Source organism: Balaenoptera ricei, chromosome 11 (genome assembly GCF_028023285.1).
Source record: "Balaenoptera ricei isolate mBalRic1 chromosome 11, mBalRic1.hap2, whole genome shotgun sequence".
NCBI classification, from domain to species: Eukaryota; Metazoa; Chordata; class Mammalia; order Artiodactyla; family Balaenopteridae; genus Balaenoptera; species Balaenoptera ricei.
Window position 1 is genome coordinate 12,643,488 of NC_082649.1, and position 17,246 is coordinate 12,660,733.

General features: G+C 40.2%; 1 long non-coding RNA gene across 1 annotated transcript in view; it reads left to right on the forward strand.

Moving 5' to 3' along the window:
* The window catches only part of LOC132375410 (uncharacterized), a 37,005-nt gene extending 27,510 nt beyond the window's left edge, over positions 1-9,495 (forward strand). The window contains exons 2-3 of the long non-coding RNA XR_009506002.1: positions 7,456-8,052; positions 9,453-9,495. This is a non-coding gene — a long non-coding RNA (uncharacterized LOC132375410). The remainder of the gene's footprint in view (positions 1-7,455; positions 8,053-9,452) is intronic.
* The last annotated feature ends 7,751 nt before the right edge of the window (positions 9,496-17,246 follow it).

Consider the following 17,246-nt stretch of genomic DNA (forward strand, 5'->3'; position numbering starts at 1 on the left):
AATTCACTGATCAAAAACTGTGCCAATAAATATTTTGGGCTTATATACAAAATAAAGTAAGGGTCTACAGTAAAAAAAAGTAGAAACTTTGACCCCCAAGTTTTTATTATGAAAAATTTCAAATACATACAAGAGTGAAAAGAATAGCAAAATGAATACTGGTGTATACCCTTCAGCAAAATTCAATTTTTCTTTTTTTCAGAATCATTTGAAAGTGTTTGTAGATATTACACTTTACTTCATTATGCAGCTTCTAAGAATAAGGATATTTTCTTACATATTCACAATAGTGTTATCATGCCAAAAAAATTAACAGTAATTTCATAATATTATCTAATATCTAGTCCATGTACAAAATTCTTCAATTGACCCAACCATTACTTTCACAACTGTGATTTTTAAAAATCAGGATCCAATCAACATTCATCTATTGTTTTTATTATGTTTTACTAGTTTCCTTTAATCCAGAACAATCCCTCCACCATTTTTTTCCCATGACATTAATTTTTTTTTTGGAAGAATCCAGGCCAGTTGTCTTGTACCACATTCAGATTCCTGTAACTTCTTGACATATCTGCCATTCATCTTTGAAAGCAACTTTGCTTTTCCTTCCTTAGTACTGGAATTATCCATTTATCCAAGGGTCTCTAATTTCTTTTAGTGGGAGATGTATTTAGAAACCAACTAATCCAGATTCAACGGAGAAATCAAAAGCTTTACAGACAAGCAAAAGCTAAGAGAATTCTGCACCACCAAACCAGCTCTACAACAAATGCTAAAGGCACTTCTCTAAGTGGGAAACACAAGGGAAGATAAGGCCCTACAAAAACAAACCCAAAACAATCAAGAAAATGGTCATAGGAACATACATATCAATAATTACCTTAAATGTGAATGGATTAAATGCTCCAACCAAAAGACAAAGGCTTGCTGAATGGATACAAACACAAGACCCATATATATGCTGTCTACAAGAGACCCACTTCAGACCTAGGGACACATACAGACTGAAAGTGAGGGGACGGAAAAAGATATTCCATGCAAATGGAAATCAAAAGAAAGCTGGAGTAGCGATACCCATATCACATAAAATAGAGTTTAAAATAAAGAATGTTACAAGAGACAAGGAAGGACACTACATAATGATCAAGGGATCAATCCAAGAAGAAGATATAACAATTATAAATATATATGCACCCAACATAGGAGCACCTCAATACATAAGGCAAATGCTAACAGCTATAGAAGAGGAAATCGACAGTAACACAATAATAGTAGGGGACTTCAACACCTCACTTACACCAATGGACAGATCATCCAGACAGAAAATAAATAAGGAAACACAAGCTTTAAATGACACAACAGACCAGATAGATTTAATTCATATTTATAGGACATTCCATTTGAAAACAGCAGATTACACTTTCTTCTCAAGTGCACATGGAACATTCTCCAGGATAGATCACATCTTGGGTCACAAATCAAGCCTTGGTAAATTTAAGAAAATTGAAATCATATCAAGCATCTTTTCTGACCACAACGCTATGAGATTAGAAATCAATTACAGGCAAAAAAACGTAAAAAACACAAACACATGGAGGCTAAACAATACGTTACTAAATAACCAAGAGATCACTGAAGAAATCAGAGAGGAAATCAAAAAATACCTAGAGACAAATGACAACAAAAACACGATGATCAAAAACCTATGGGATGCAGCAAAAGTAGTTCTAAGAGGGAAGTTTATAGCTATACAATCCTACCTCAAGAAACAAGAAAAATCTCAAATAAACAATATAACCTTACACCTAAAGGAACTAGAGAAAGAGGAACAAACAAAACCCAAAGTTAGTAGAAGGAAAGAAATCATAAAAATCAGAGCAGAAATAAATGAAATAGAAACAAAGGAAACAATAGCAAAGATCAATAAAACTAAAAGCTGGTTTTTTGAGAAGATAAACAAAATTGATAAACCATTAGCCAGACTCCTCAAGAAAAAGAGGGAGAGGACTCAAATCAACAAAATTAGAAATGAAAAGGGAGAAGTTACAACAGACACCGCAGGAATACAAAGCATCATAAGAGACTACTACAGGCAACTCTATGCCAATAAAATGGACAACCTGGCAGAAATGGACAAATTCTTAGAAAGGTATAACCTTCCACGACTGAACGAGGAAGAAATAGAAAATATGAACAGAGCAATCACAAGTAATGAAATTGAAACTCTGATTTAAAATCTTCCAACAAACAGAAGTCTAGGACCAGATGGCTTCACAGGTGAATTCTACCAAACATTTAGAGAAGAGCTAACACCTATCCTTCTCAAATTCTTCCAAAAAATTGCAGAGGAAGGAACACTCCCAAATGCATTCTACAAGGCCACCATCACTCTGATACCAAAACCACACAAAGATACTACAAAAAAAGAAAATTACAGACCAATATCACTGATGAATATAGATGCAAAAATCCTCAACAAAATACTAGCAAACAGAATCAAACAACACATTAAAAGGATTATAAACCATGATCAAGTGGGATTTATCCCAGGGATGCAAGGATTCTTCAATATATGCAAATCAATCAATGTGATACACCATATTAACAAATTGAAGGAAACAAACCATATGATCATCTCAGTAGATGCAGAAAGAGCTTTTGACAAAATTCAACACCCATTTATGATAAAAACTCAACAGAAAGTGGGCATAGAGGGAACCTCCCTCAACATAATAAAGGCCATATACGACAAACCCACAGCAAACATCACTCTCAATGGTGAAAAACTGCAAGCATTTCCTCTCAGATCAGGAACAAGACAAGGATGTCCACTCTAGCCACTATTATTCAACATAGTTTTGGAAGTCCTAGCCACTGCAATCAGAGAAGAGAAAGAAATAAAAAGAATACAATTTGGAAAAGAAAAAGTAAAACTGTCACTGTCTGCAGATGACATGATACTATACATAGAGAATCCTAAAGATGCCACCAGAAAACTACTAGAGCTAATCAATCAATTTGGTAAAGTAGCAGGATATAAAATTAATGCACAGAAATCCCTTGCATTCCTATACACTAACAATGAAAGATCAGAAAGAGAAATTAAGGAAACAATCCCATTCACCATTGCAACAAAAAGAATAAAATACCTAGGAATAAACCTACCTAGGGAGACAAAAGACCTGTACTCAGAAAACTATGACATTGATGAAAGAAATCAAAGATGACACAGATGGAGAGATATACCATGTTCTTGGAATGGAATAATCAATATTGTGAAAATGACTATATTACCCAAAGTAATCTACAGATTCAATTCAATCCCTATCAAATTACCAATGGCAATTTTTACAGAGCTAGAACAAAAAATCTTAAAATTTGTTTGGAGACAGAAAAGACCCCAAATAGCCAAAGCAATCTTGAGGGAAAAAAGTGGAGCTGGAGGAATCAGACTCCCTGACTTCAGACTATCCTACAAAGCTACAGTAATCAAGACAATATGGTACTGGCACAAAAACAGAAATATAGATTAATGGAGCAGTATAGAAAGCCCAGAGATAAACTCATGCACCTATGGTCAACTAATCTATGACAAAGGAGGCAAGGATATACAATGGAGAAAAGACAGTCTCTTCAATAAGTGGTGCTGGGAAAACTGGACAGCTACATGTAAAAGAATGAAATTAGAACACTCCCTAACACCATACACAAAAGTAAACCCAAAATGGATTAAAGACCTAAATGTAAGACCAGACACTATAAAAGTGTTAGAGGAAAACACAGGAAGAACACCCTTGGGCATGAATCACAGCAAGATCTTTTTTGACCCACCTCCTAGAGTAATGGAAATAAAAACAAAAATAAACAAATGGGACCTAATGAAACTTAAAAGCTATTGCACAGCAAAGGAAACTATAAACAAGACGAAAAGACAACCCTCAGAATGGGAGAAAATATTTGCAAATGAATCAATGGACAAAGGATTAATCTCCAAAATATATAAACAATTCATGCAGCTCAATATTAAAAAAACAGACAACCTAATCAAAAAATGGGCAGAAGACCTAAATAGACATTTCTCAAAAGAAGACATACAGATGACCAAGAGGCACATGAAAAGCTGCTCAACATCACTAATTATTAGAGAAATGCAAATCAAAACTGCAATGAGTTATCACCTCACACCAGTTAGAATGGGCATCATCAGAAAATCTACAAACATCAAATGCTGGAGATGGTGTGGAGCAAAGGGAACCATCTTGCACTGTTGGTGGGAATGTAAATTGATACAGCCACTATGGAGAACAGTATGGAGGTTCCTTTAAAAACTAAAAAGAGAATTACCGTATGACCCAGCAATCCCATTACTGGGCATATACCCAGAGAAAACCATAATTCAAAAAGACACATGCACCCAATGTTCATTGCAGCACTATTTACAATGGCCAGGTCATGGAATCAATGTAAATGCCCATTGACAGATGAATGGATAGAGAAGATGTGCTACATATATACAATGGAATACTACTCTGCCATACAAAGGAATGAAACTGGGTCATTTGTAGAGACGTGGATGGACCTAGAGACTTTCATACAGAGTGAAGTAAGTCAGAAGGAGAAAAACAAATATCGTGTATTAATGCATGTATGTGGAATCTAGAAAAATGGTACAGATGAACTGTTTTATAAGGCAGAAATAGAGACACAGGTGTAGAGAACAAATGTATGGACACCAAGGGAGGAAAGCGGTGGGGTGGTGGGGGGTGGGATGAATTGGGAGATTGGGATTGACGTATATACACTAATATGTATAAAATAGATTAATAAGAACCTGCTGTATAAAAAAATAATAAAATTCTAAAAAAAACCGATACATGCACTCCTGTGTTCACAGCAGCACTATTTACAATAGACAAAACATGGAAACAATCTAAATGTCTATCAACAGATGTATGGATAAACAAGATGTGGTACATATATACAATGGAATACTACTCAGCCATAAAAAATAAATGAAATAATGCCATTTGCAGCAACATGGATGCAACTAGAGATTATCATACTAAGTGAAGTAAGTCAGAAAGAGAAAGACAAATACCATATGATCTCACTTATATGTAGAATCTAAAATATGCCACAAATGAACCAATCTACAAAACAGAAACAGACTCACAGACATAGAGAACAGATTTGTGGTTGCCAAGGGGGAATGGGGGAGCGAGAGGGATGGACTGGGAATTTGGGGTTGGTAGATGCAAACTATCACATTTAGAAGGGATAAACAACAAGGTCCTAATGTATAGCACAGGGAACTATATTCAATATCCTGTGATAAACTATAATGGAAAAGACTATAAAAAATGTATGTCTGTGTATACCTGAGTCACTTTGCTGTACAGCAGAGATTGGCACAGCATTGTAAGTCAACTACACTTCAATCAAAAGAGTAAAGTTATTCTAAGAGAATTCTTGCCCCATTCCTACCCCCTCCACTTCATTTTCCTCTCTCAACCTCCCATGAGTAATGATTTTCATTTTTGGTTTATTAGTCTAGGGTTTCCTTTTCTTTCTAATATAAAAAGGTAGCATACCATATGCTATAGATATTATACATATCTTAAAGTCACTCCATGTCAACCTTCCTAATTCTTTTTTAAGGGCTATATCACACTCTGTTGTATAGATGTCCCTTAGTTGATTCAACCAGGGACAATACAATTCCCCATTTATAGACATTTGTATTGTTTCCGGTCTTTTAAAATTCCAGCTAATGTGGCAACAAGTAACCTGTGCACATGTTGTTTTGTATTTGTGGAGGTGTAACTTGAGAGTGAATTCCTAGAAGTAGAATTGCTGGGTCAAATATTTAGAGTTTTAGATATTGCCAAATTCTTCTAGAAGAATTCTTCTTCTTCTAGAAGTTTCACCATCTCGCTTTCCCACCAGCTATTTATGAGAGCATGTGATAACAAGCTTTCCGTCTCCATGACCATCCAGTATTATATTTATAAAGCCTCAAGGGATATGGGAAGGTTTTTGTTGTCTCCCACCCATTGCAGGATGTCCAGGGCCCTGCCTGCTGACTGCCAGGGGCCAGCCTCACATTGTGATAACCCAAAACTTCAGCATAAATTTCCAAAATGCCCCAGTAAGAACCTTGTTTTAGATTACTCTAAAAATTACCTTTGGGATTAAGAGAGACCTTTGGAGAGCTGTGGATCTGGGCTGGTGCTTTGCTTCCTGAACGATTGCTTTTACTGGATGGCATTACTCTACGTGCCCTCATGGAAGAACATGATGAGAAGTGGCCTTGTGAAGCTGCTCGTTAGAACTTCTATAGGGAGGCTCTTGCTCCCAACAGCCCACAGGGCTCTGTTTCCAACGGTGCTTGGGGAAAATGTTTCTCTTGTATCAACCCCAGGAGGAGTTCTGTTTCCCTTGCCATTGTCCTCTGAAGACTATGAGTCACAGACTTGAGCCTGCTCTCCCGTTTGCACGAGGGGCTAGAGCACTACTAGACCAATCTATGCTCTACTTCTGGCTCTTGCATAAGATTTTGTAATTTGCATTTTTTGGATGAAACTCACCCTGAATTCATCTAATTCTCCTATACTGTTAATTTCTCTTTGCCTTGTTTTCCTGACTTATCGACTTTAAAATCAATGGAATTATATGATTTTCTAAATTGTGTTAAATAAACAAAAATCAAGCATGAACCTCCCAAGATTGTTGTTTGGATTTTGCACGTAGGACACCTAGCACGTGCCTGGCCGAGAGGAGGAGCACACTGTTTGCATCCCTGTGTCCCACTGTTCCTCTCCCTACCCTGCCCTGCAGCATGCCCTGCTCCCCAGCACAGCACCCCCTGCTTTCCATGACTGAAGACAATGTTCATGGACTCTCTGGGTCCTCTGTCTGCCTTTCTAGTTAGGTCTCCAGACAGGCTTCTGAATGTGAGCAGGATGATTAAGTATGTGCTTCTGTACTACATGGGCCGCACCAGATGTTACTTTCCCTGCAGTGTATCAGGAAGTATTTTTTTTCCCCCGTAAGAAATGGATAGATGTTCTTATATTTGAAGATATTTGAACATGAGTGTATATTAGGGTTCTCCAGGAAAATAGAACCAACAGGATTCACACACACACACACACACACATACATTTATTATAAGGAACTGGCTTATGTGATTATGGAGGCTGCCAAGTCCCAAAATCTTCAGTTGGCAAGCGGGAGACCCAGGAGAGCTGATGGTGTAAGTTCCAGTCCAAGTCTGAAGGCCTGAGAACTAGGAGAAACTATGGTGAAGTTCCAGTCTGAAGGCTGGTAGGTTCAAGACCCAGGAAGAGCCAATGTCTCAGTTCAAATCTGAAGGCAGGAAAAAACTGATGTCCCAGCTCAAGGCAGTCAGGCAGGAGGAGTTCCCTCTTACTCAGTCTTTTTGTTTTACAGTATTTGAGCCTTCAACTGATTAAATGAGGTCCACCCACATCAGAGGGGCAATCGACTTCACTCCGTCTACCGATTCAAATGTTAATCTCATCTAGAAACATCCTCACAGAAACACTCAATAATGTTTGACCAAATGTTTGGGCACCCATGGCCCAGGCAAGTTGACACATAAAACTAACCATCATGGGACTTCCCTGGTGGCGCAGTGGTTAAGAATCTGCCTGCCAATGCAGGGGACATGGGTTCAAGCCCTGGTCCAGGAAGATCCCACATGCCGCGGAGCAACTAAGCCCATGCGCCACAACTACTGAGCCTGCGCTCTAGAGCCCTCGAGCCACAACTACTGAGCCCACGTGCCACAACTACTGAAGCCCGTGCACCTAGAGCCCGTGCTCCGCAACAAGAGAAGCCACTGCAATGAGAAGCCCGCGCACCGCAACGAAGAGCAGCCCCCGCTCACCACAACTAGAGAAAAGCCTGAATGCAGCAATGAAGACCCAATGCAGCCAAAAATAAAGAAAAACAAAACAAAAAAAAACTAACCATCATGGTGAGGATCTCTTCTGTGGGTCCAGAGGACAGCAGCTGGGACCCTAGGTGAGAACACCTGGCAGGTGGTTTATTGTAGTTGCCCCGTCCATCCTTCTTTACCTAACAGAAATCTCATTCCCTTCTCCTGTCTGGCTGGCTTTTTTGCCTAAATGATTTAGAACATTGGGGTCCCTAATTATCCACAACACAACTTGGTCAACTTTGTGGCAATCATGATATTTTCTGGGAAATATGCCCTCTTGCTCTCCAGTCTTGGTAATGTTACTGCAAAATCAAGCCAGCAGTTTCCTCTTATTTTTTATCCCAGAGATTTCTGTCCAAATACATCATTTATTGCCTTGTTTCCAAGATACATTTCACACTCTTCAATCTCAGAAATCTGAAATCTTGGAACATTTCTTGCAGAGAGCCCCACGAGCTCTTGCTGATGTTGCCACTGGATTTCCCCCGATACAGAGCATGTCAAGTAAAACAGTGCTTTCTGCCTTAAAGGAACATAGCCCCTAATCGTGGGAGTTCAGGAGAGGGCAGGGTGTTCTCATTCAAAAGCAAAACAACTGAATACCTGCTTTCAACATGTGAAAATAACAAGTACTGGCACTGTTACCATTTCAGGCATTACAAAAATGTTTTCTTTTCATGGATAAATTATGGTGGTGGTACATTATTAACTTCTATGAATCTTTAAAAAGTTATTTTATGGTCTTGCATTTGTTGAATTATAAAGTCCCTTTACCTAGAATCATACACCATTTTTTAAGGGCAGAAAGGACTATGGAGTTTTTCTGGTAACTTAGGCCACAGAGTTAAGCCACATCGCGACTAAGCCAGGAATATCACTCATGTGTTCCTGTTTCTCCATATCACACAGTCTACCAATGACACATTGATGGCTGCAAGTGTTCTAAAAGTACCTCTCCTCCAACTGTCTTTCCTTGCAGACTTGATTTTTTTTTTTTTTTTTTTGGATGATTCCTGAAGGGGCAGATTGGCATTGCTTTTTGCATTTTTTTAAGCCAAAATAGGTTTGGGTATATTGAAGACCAGATGATGGCCTTCTGAAATGTAAGAACTATATAAAACAAAATAAATAACTAAATTATTATTTTTTTTAAAGTAAAGGAGTGTTTTCAGATAAGGCAAAAGTTACCCTTGCAGCTAATGGAATTCCCTGAAATTGCACTGAAACCTGAAGAAGAAGAGATTGAATAAAACTAAGACCTGCTAATTGGCTCCCATCTGGGAGGCATTTTAGTTCTGAAGACATCAAGAGGTTGTTATTAAATTGATGATTTCATTCCTTGCTATTCCTTGGAAAGGAGGCATGAAGAGGGGATTTGGCTTGTATTTTGTGGGAGGGAGAGTTGTAGAACAGAGCAGAAGCTCAGAACAACCTTTCCTCCTGGTCTCTACACTTAAGAATGTCTCTTTCTCATTTTCTGAAGACCTCAGGGGGAGGGATCACATCCCAGCAGTCGCCTATGCCTGTCCAACCACTGCCACCTCCCTCCAGGTATGCCTTCGCCCTCCTGTATGACGTATGGACACATATGCCAATGGGGGGACTTCTGTGACCTCCATAGCTAAGTACTGGCTACAAAAAGCAAACCAGCTCTCCAAGTCACACAGTCTAACAGAGGACAATGTCAGAAACCCATGTCAGCATAGAGTTTAGCTGATTCTCATAAACCTCCGGTTTTCTTTTTGAACTTAGGTTTCATAATTTTCTTGTAATTTTCTCCCATGTGCTTCGAAGTATTTATTTTCAAAGAACATTCAATTCATTTATTTTCCAAAATAATGGGAGGAAATTGCCATGCAAGCAATAAAAATGTTTTCTGAAAATGAATAATTCCGGTACTGTTTTAGGACAACCAGAAGGATAAAATAAAATGATAAACCAGCAGCTGGGAAAATGGGATTTGTGTAATCCTAGAAAGAACCATTAACTTTAAAAATTATAAGTTAAAAAATTGATATTTTGGCATTTGAGATCTCAATAATTCAGGTCACATTAAAAAAATTGCCCCAGGTAATTTATTGTTGCCAGTTCAACGTTGATAGGTGTCTTGCCAGCATAAAATGGAATGCTACAGAAACCGAACGTAATATCCTCTTCTTCCAAGCTTAATTCAGTGTCTCCTGAGATAACGGGTTGTGTCAGGGTTCATGTGTAATCTACTCTTTCTGGAAGTGTGTTAGAGAATTACCATGTGGATAACACTTAAAAAGTCCTTCCTGGGGCATTTTATGAGAGAAGTATTATTCATGTTATTTTGCGAGCAGGATTCTTAAAACACATAAACACAGTAATTAAATGGGATATGTAGTAGAGGGTTACCGAGCTAATTTTTGAAAATTAGTAAGTTATCAATAGATTACAATAGGCCAAAAAAAAAAGTAATGAGTATCCAATCACCACACTGTACACTTTAAACTTACACAATGTTACATGTCAATTATATCTCAATAAAGCTGGAAAAAACAGCTTATTAAAATGAGAATTCTTTCTCACATTTAGAGATAAGTTTCATGCTCAAACTAAATATTTTCTTTTAAGTATCCAGTTTATCAAACAAGCTCAATAGAGTACAAGTAGAAAATTGCTTTATTATTTTCCACCTCTGCCTCTTTCAACAGGTTCCCTCATCTCACTCCTCCCTGCTCCTGTGTACAATCTGGGGTGGGTCCTAGAACTTTCCCAGTCATTTTCATAACCATAAAAAATGCACTGGTCACATTCAGGAGAGAAGTCCAGCTCCTGCAAAGTCCCATACAATTAAGCTCCTGTCCCATCCAGGACCTGCTCAGGGTTAGAAAGCAGTGGCAGGGGCGGGGGGGGCGTGGCCAGCGGCTCCATTTCCAAGCCCTCCTCCTCATTCCCCATCACCAGGCAGCATCTGGCTCCTCCAGGGCTGCAGGTTGGGGAAGGAAGAGGGAAGCCGCTGGAGGACTCATACTTGCCTGTGTGGTTGTAGTATAATGTTGGGCCCCTGGGTGGCTCAGAATTCAAATGCTGATTTCCCTCCTGTGGGCGCCTGAGCAGTTCTTTTGGAGGTTCTTCTATCTCCAGGTGCCTCTCACCTTTGCCTCCTCTGCTGGCAGCTGATGAGCTGCCCTAGGTCCCCACTTTCTGCAGGCCCACCCTCTCCGGTGGTCACCTGGCCTCTCCAGGCACCCTCCTGGGAGGAGGTCCTCTCCAGGTGACCCAGTGTGGCTTCCTTCTGCAGAGGTCACCTCTGCCCCATGCGATCTCAGACGTCCTGGGCTCTCCAATGTGGAAATGCAGGCCATTTACACGCTAGCCACCTCCCCTCCCAGGCAGGTGTCAAGCACTAGACCCTGTGTTCCTCCAATTCCAGGGACTGAAAGAAGCTCTCAGAGTGGTTCACTCGAGGCCTCTCATACCAGCAATTTACTCTCAAATGGCTCAGGAGAGAAGTTTTTGTATTATAATGGTAATTTTTCTGTGCATTTGAAATTGTTCCAAAACTTTAAAAAAATCATGTATATATATTACATGCATAAATACATATGCTAAAAACATAATGAGGCTATATACCATATACAAAGCCTATAACCTGACTTTTTACTTAATAGTTTGTTATTAACATAACTATATTAATATATGCAATATGTATAATCATTTTTAAAGTATATACAGTTCTTTATAGGTAGATACCATAATTTAACTAACCAAGCTTCCCTTCTCATACTTTTAGATCACTTATATTCTTTTAATATAATAAATTGTGCTACAATGAACAAATAGATTTGGACAAAGATACCATTGTTGCACATAATGAAATTCAGGGGTCTGGTTTTTCTGCAAATTTGCTAAACTGTAAGGAGGCTCTTAGCTTAATGTCAGCTATGGACTATTACTCCATCCATGAAAGCCAGAAAGGATTGATTTTTCCCTGCTTCAGAGTTCTTTCTGACTAGGCTCACTAACCTTGGGAGTGACATCTCAACGTTGTGAATTTTCTCCCATTTAAAAATCCAAAACAAAATTCCTTTCAACAGTGTCAGAGCGCATTAGATCCAGAACACAGCCATTGGGTTCATGATCAGAATGCTGCCAGCGCCACTGGGTTACAATGAGGAGACAGAAGTGGTGATGGATATGGGACATGGCTAGGTATGCAGCTTCTTTCTATGACTGTGTCGAGGGGAAGCAAGCTGATTGGCCAGGTCTTTTAAAATATATTGTTTAATGTTTTATTAGAATTCTGTTGAATACCTGTATTCAGTGACTGAGATGTTGGGCCCCAGATGTGCTGACAATTATAATAATAATACCTAACATTTACATGGTGGCTTAAGGGTTTCAAAGCCTTTTACTTTTATTATCAAATCTGATCCTTACAGACTCCCTGAGAGGTGATCAGGGAAGGTGTTAACATCCTCACGTCGTTGACCAAGCAAGCAAGGATGGGAGTTGAGTTTGCGCTCAAAGTCACAATGATAGGAAGAGGCAGAGCTGGGATGCCGGATTTCTCACCATCTGCTCCGTGTTCCTGGGTGCCCAGGGCTCCTGCCCCACAAGCTGCCCCACCCTCAACTTTCCATCTGGTACTTCTGTCCACCCAATTGTTCAACAGACTGTTTTCCTTTTCTTTTTTTTAAAATCACCTCTCACATCCTATTTATCATCATGTCCTGCCCATTTTACTGCTGAAACATATCCCAAATCTGTTCTATGCTCTCCATCTCCACTGCGTGCATCCCCGTCCAAGGCAGCACCACCCCTCACCTGGACGAGGGCAACAGCTGCCCACCTGGCCTCCGCTTCCACTTCTACATCGCATGGTCTGCTCTCCACAGAACAGCCAGGGGACTTTCCTAAAACACACAACAAATTCAATTCCTTCCCTGCTCAAAAACATCTAATTGCCCTTTGAATAAACTCTAAAAAGTCCTCACCCCAGCCGCTCATGCACAAAGCCCCACACGACCTGATCTCTGCCTGTTCTCTGACTTCCCCCACCCCCATCTCCCAACTTTTCTTCCATCTCCTGTGTCCCACATCTCCCTCTATCTCCCACCATCTCCCGTCTGCTCCATGTGACCCAGCCACGCTCAGCTTTCTCTCTGTTACTAGAACATACCAAGCTCACTGCTGTTCTATATTTTTTCACAACCTGAAGCGCTCTGTCCCCAGTCCTTCCTCTGGCTCTTTCTCATCACCCCAGTCTCCCCCTGAAGACTGCTTCTTTAAAGAAGCCCTTCCTGAGCAGTACCTCGTCTGAAGGAGACCCTGTCACTCTTTGTCATGCTGCCCTTTGTACCTCATCGTGGTACTTACTTTGTTTATTTGTTTATTGTCTATCTTGATTCACTAAATATAGTCCCATTTATTTAACAAGCATTATATTAATTACTATGAGCCTGGCACTGTGCTAAGTGTTTTAGCAATATTAACTCATTTAATCCTCATGATGACCTTTATTCACTTTTCTTAGATGAGAAAATAGAGGCACAGAAACTTCCTCAAAGTCATCCAGCTCGTAAGTGGCAAAAATCAAGATTTGAATCTAAGCAGTTTGGTTATGTGTCCTTGCTGTTGGATGGGGGTCTTGTCCATTGTGTATAACCCTGAATGCCCATCACGTAGATCGGTGCCTGGCTCAGGTAGGCACTCAATAAATATTTGTCGAACGACTGAATGATTTCATGGTTTCCATGGAGACCCTGACACTGGATGTCCATGAGCTTGTCCTGGGTAAACCCCCATTATCTGTCTGATCCTTAGACCCTTGGTATTATTCAGGAACTGGACTAGTTAACACTTTCTGAGCTATTTCAACATCAGCTTCAGCCAGAGTAATGTTTGAAACTAAAGCTATCATCTGCCTGAAATCTACACAATGACAACTAACATCTACTTGGTGATATATAATTTCTTTAGTGCTTTTCACATGCATCTTCTCATTAACAGTGTCAAAAAACAAGACAAAACAAAACAAAACAAAATACCACTTCAAACCCCTTCAGGAGATTAGATGAGACTGAAGCAGTCATTCTCATTAGCTCAGAGGGTAAACGTAATAGCTTTTCACCTGCAGTTAAATTCAGAGGCAAGCAACCACGTGCTATGAATTTGCCTGTGTCAGTAACATCCCCAGGGAACATTTATCTGAATTAGTAAGACTAATTTTGAGTTGGCAGAGTTAGAGCTTACTGAGAATGTCCAGTTATGAGTGAAAAAAAAAGGTGGGAGGAGTTAGATATGGCAGGGCCAGGTAGAGCCATATTTATTAAATATTGGGGTTTTAAAGAAATCATCTCCCAGCTTTGTACATTTCCCTCCTTGGTTTCACAGAGCGCTCCCATCATTACACTGCTGTCGACCAGCCCTGATCATTTCCCTTATTTCCCTTAAGCCTGCCCTCTCCTAGTTAGCCTATGTTCTGACCATTTCTAGGTGCATCCCTGCCTTTAAAACGTACCTTTCCTGTGTCCCATTACCTCGTGGATTCATTAACTGAGTAACTAGTTCTGATAATGGTCAACTCCAGACTTTACAGGAGAGTTCCATTACTTTGAAGGTCATCAGGAATGGTGGCAATATTTGATGACTCTCTTAGCTAGTTCAGGATGTTCAGATCAAAGATGGACCCAAAAATGATGGAGAACTCACTCTACACCTGCGGTCCAGCCTAGCTCCGTTAAGTCCAGCTGATATCTGTTCAACTGCAGGTTACCTACAGATATGTGAGTGTGGAATTAAATGTTTACTATTTTAACCACTGAGATCTTGGAATCATTTGTTATGCAGAATTATTACATTATTATTCCATCTCTAGGATGGAAATTGGTACAGGAAGCAGCATACGGCCTAAAATATATGTGGCAGTGGCTTTGAGCTCCATCAGCACATAGTAAGGAAACAATAACAGAGGTTGGAAAAATGATGACCCATGTTATGCAGTGGCAAAATATTTGGCAAAATTGTCACCTGTCAAAATCTGAAAGGCAAAAAATGTACCAAAAGAGCTTAGGAAGAGGGTTAAGGAGGTTTTGAGACAGAATATCAATGGTGTGAGCTGTTTGTTACAAGTTGTGTGTCATAAAATACTACAAGAAAGAGATGGGATCTGAAAAGAACTGGTTGATTTGCAAGCAGAATAGAGAGGAAATATATAGCGCTCAAGAATTTTGGAACTTTCAGGGTTGAACGGCAAAACTGTTTCTCATCTCCAACCAGTAAAATAGAACATTGAGAAGTTCTATAAGTATGAAAAACCTACTAAGGCTCAGCCTCCAGGGAAAGACCAAATCAAGCTTTTAAAAGTCATTGAAAGGATTAAAGAGGTGCCTAATAGATGTTTTTCTCCTACAGCAGGGCACAATGGACCCACAGAAGCCTGATATATCAAAGTAATGGCTAATAAGTAAATTGGATATCTCAAAAAAATTGTGAATATGATTTTTGTCACAAAGAGTTGTCTAGAATCAAATACAAAAAACCAACAAAGTTTTGAGTGAGTATCTTGCCCAAAGCACCATAGGCTGGTTTAAGAGACTCATTTTTCAAGATGTAAAAATATCTTTGGGCCTCCAACTTTCTACAGGCACGAAGCAGTCTGAGAAAGCTGCTCAGCTGCTAAGAAGGTAGAGTGACCAACTCATCCTGGTTTGCCTGGGACTTTCTTGTTTTGGTACTGAAAGTCCTGCAGTCGAGAAAAACCCTCAGTCCTGGGCAAACTGGGATGGTTGGTCACCCTTCAAGGAGGGCATATTCTATAATGCTGTCTTTTATGTAGCCAAGGAACATAATGAAAAGGAAGGAACTCCAGACAGTAAACAGTCATGGAAAACAGTGGCTTGGCACCCATTCCCACGGAGCAGAGCCAAGGCTTAATTAAGGATCATTTCCTATCCCTTAGGGTTGGGAGACCTGATGGGATTTCAGAATTGCAGAATTTCAGGTGCCCCTGACCGCTGCCATCCTTCCTTGACCCACCTTGGTTAGAGCCGTGGTTTCAGTTGTTTCACACTCTGTGCCAGAAAATGTTCAGGCCCCATTTGGGATTTTCCCAGGGACCTCTTATGAGCTAAATGATAGGCCCAGACAGACTATGAAATGGGGTTTATTTCAGTGGCATACAGTTACTGAGGGTCCTAGTTTTCCCTATGCAGCAATAGGGAGAATTGTCAGGTGTATCCCAAGATAGCAACCCTGAGCTGAAGGCCTGATCCCCCTCAGATCTATGATTCACAAAAGGTAGCATTAGATCAGGCTGTTTTGGAGCAATTTGGTATGAATCATCTCTCTTTAACTGATTGCACCAGCCAGCTCTGAGGTGTCTGAGTTGCTCATGCCCAGTCTGTGAGAGATCATCCAAGCACAGCCCACAGGTCTAAGCTGCGGTAGGTAAGGTGGTAAGTAGCTGACTCTGCCTCCCTAAGATGCTGAGAACAATGGACACCGGAAAGAATGTTGGGTTATATTCCTTAAAAGGTGACTCTGTCCATGGTATGCACTTAGACACCTTCAATCTACTCTTTAAAGTCTTAAAGATATATTGCTCTGGACATTTCATGTATCCAACAAGACTGGAGGTGTAGAAAGTTTTAGGCTAGAGGGGTCTTTTAGCTGGTTGAATCATTCATATGGGTAAAGCAACTCAGATGTTGTAGAGATGACGCTATGGTTACCAAATCTCATTTCATTTTCTTCTTCCTGAGCACAAAGGAGTGTGTCTTCCCAGCCTCCTTTACAGTTAGGTCAGGGCCATGTGACTGGGTTTTGGACAACAGCCATAAGACTCCCTGTGTCTTCTTTCACCTCTTCCATATTCTCTCTCCCCCTTCCAGAGCTATCTTCCTGACAGGTACCTGCCACATTTAAGCTGGCAGCACTACAAGATGGAAGGGGCTTGGGATGCCTCCGTTACTGCTTGCAGGACAGACTCCCAGGAGAGCTGCCTGGCCTGATTTGGACTGTGATGCAGGAGAGATTCGGGGATTGTTCGTTACACCTGCTAGCACTGATTGCCCTGACTTCTAGAAAAGGCCAAAGGAATGAAAATGGAGACTTCACCATACTGTTTTTCTCTTACCTCAGATTCAACAACTAGTTTAATATGACATCAGGATTTGTCACACATGTCATTGATTGGCCTCATAGTTTTGGCTGAAGTTGGGTGGTACAGGGAGGGAGGAGATACTAGGGTGCAGTGTGTGTCATTGAATGTCCTTGTTCAAAGGATGCACCACAACTGAGTAGCAGA